This window comes from Rhamphochromis longiceps, unplaced genomic scaffold, assembly GCF_057381845.1.
Source record: "Rhamphochromis longiceps isolate RC_006_pf unplaced genomic scaffold, R_longiceps_female_GT1.1 unmapped_scaffold_7, whole genome shotgun sequence".
Lineage (NCBI taxonomy): Eukaryota > Metazoa > Chordata > Actinopteri > Cichliformes > Cichlidae > Rhamphochromis > Rhamphochromis longiceps.
In genome coordinates this window covers 320309-322808 of record NW_028187227.1, presented here as the reverse complement: position 1 = coordinate 322808, position 2500 = coordinate 320309, and positions in this window count along the sequence as shown.

Here is a 2500-nt window from a genome sequence, read left to right as displayed (position 1 = left end):
AGCTGTAAGGGAGGCAAGAGCAAGGTGTGATGTAGGTCCCCGGGGCCTGCTGGAGGTCCAGGTCCATGCCCGATGTGAGTAGCAGCAGGGCCAGCGCGCCCAGGAGCACATCTTTTTCGACCGTAAAGGAGACAGGAGGCCGACTCACTGCCTCGGCTAAATGGAGAGGGAATTTCAGAAGGGCCAGGGCAAAAGCATGGACCTTTTTCAGCTGTAAGGGACGCAAGAGCAAGGTGTGATGTAGGTCCCCGGGGCCTGCTGGAGGTCCAGGTCCATGCCCGATGTGAGTAGCAGCAGGGCCAGCGCGCCCAGGAGCACATCTTTTTCGACCGTAAAGGGAGACAGGAGGCCGACTCACTGCCTCGGCTAAATGGAGAGGGAATTTCAGAAGGGCCAGGGCAAAAGCATGGACCTTTTCAGCTGTAAGGGAGGCAAGAGCAAGGTGTGATGTAGGTCCCCGGGGCCTGCTGGAGGTCCAGGTCCATGCCCGATGTGAGTAGCAGCAGGGCCAGCGCGCCCAGGAGCACATCTTTTTCGACCGTAAAGGAGACAGGAGGCCGACTCACTGCCTCGGCTAAATGGAGAGGGAATTTCAGAAGGGCCAGGGCAAAAGCATGGACCTTTTTCAGCTGTAAGGGAGGCAAGAGCAAGGTGTGATGTAGGTCCCCGGGGCCTGCTGGAGGTCCAGGTCCATGCCCGATGTGAGTAGCAGCAGGGCCAGCGCGCCCAGGAGCACATCTTTTTCGACCGTAAAGGGAGACAGGAGGCCGACTCACTGCCTCGGCTAAATGGAGAGGGAATTTCAGCAGGGCCAGGGCACAGGCATGGACCTTTTTCAGCTGCAAGGGAGGGAAGAGCAAGGTGTGATGTAGGTCCCCGGGGCCTGCTGGAGGTCCAGGTCCATGCCCGATGTGAGTAGCAGCAGGGCCAGCGCGCCCAGGAGCACATCTTTTTCGACCGTAAAGGAGACAGGAGGCCGACTCACTGCCTCGGCTAAATGGAGAGGGAATTTCAGAAGGGCCAGGGCAAAAGCATGGACCTTTTTCAGCTGTAAGGGAGGCAAGAGCAAGGTGTGATGTAGGTCCCCGGGGCCTGCTGGAGGTCCAGGTCCATGCCCGATGTGAGTAGCAGCAGGGCCAGCGCGCCCAGGAGCACATCTTTTTCGACCGTAAAGGGAGACAGGAGGCCGACTCACTGCCTCGGCTAAATGGAGAGGGAATTTCAGCAGGGCCAGGGCACAGGCATGGACCTTTTTCAGCTGCAAGGGAGGGAAGAGCAAGGTGTGATGTAGGTCCCCGGGGCCTGCTGGAGGTCCAGGTCCATGCCCGATGTGAGTAGCAGCAGGGCCAGCGCGCCCAGGAGCACATCTTTTTCGACCGTAAAGGAGACAGGAGGCCGACTCACTGCCTCGGCTAAATGGAGAGGGAATTTCAGAAGGGCCAGGGCAAAAGCATGGACCTTTTCAGCTGTAAGGGAGGCAAGAGCAAGGTGTGATGTAGGTCCCCGGGGCCTGCTGGAGGTCCAGGTCCATGCCCGATGTGAGTAGCAGCAGGGCCAGCGCGCCCAGGAGCACATCTTTTTCGACCGTAAAGGGAGACAGGAGGCCGACTCACTGCCTCGGCTAAATGGAGAGGGAATTTCAGCAGGGCCAGGGCACAGGCATGGACCTTTTTCAGCTGCAAGGGAGGGAAGAGCAAGGTGTGATGTAGGTCCCCGGGGCCTGCTGGAGGTCCAGGTCCATGCCCGATGTGAGTAGCAGCAGGGCCAGCGCGCCCAGGAGCACATCTTTTTCGACCGTAAAGGGAGACAGGAGGCCGACTCTCTGCCTCGGCTAAATGGAGAGGGAATTTCAGCAGGGCCAGGGCACAAGCATGGACCTTTTTCAGCTGTAAGGGAGGCAAGAGCAAGGTGTGATGTAGGTCCCCGGGGCCTGCTGGAGGTCCAGGTCCATGCCCGATGTGAGTAGCAGCAGGGCCAGCGCGCCCAGGAGCACATCTTTTTCGACCGTAAAGGGAGACAGGAGGCCGACTCACTGCCTCGGCTAAATGCAGAGGGAATTTCAGCAGGGCCAGGGCACAGGCATGGACCTTTTTCAGCTGTAAGGGAGGCAAGAGCAAGGTGCGATGTAGGTCCCCGGGGCCTGTTGTCGTACCATAGGCACGAGTGGTGTGTGTGTGTGGCAAAGAGTTTCTGCGCAGTGTACCAGGGGCACGGGGAAAGGTTGTTGTACCATAGGCATGAGAAAAGTTGTCGTACCATAGGCACGAGAAAAGTTGTCGTACCATAGGCACGAGTGGTGTGTGTGTGTGGCAAAGTGCTACTGAGCGGTGTACCAGGGGCACGGCGAAAAGTTGTTGTACCATAGGCACGAGAAAAGTTGTTGTACCATAGGCACGAGAAAAGCTGTCGTACCAGGGGCACGGAGGAAAGTTGTTGTACCATAGGCCCGAGAAAAGTTGTCGTACCATAGGTACGAGGAGTGTGTGTGTGGCAAAGTGCT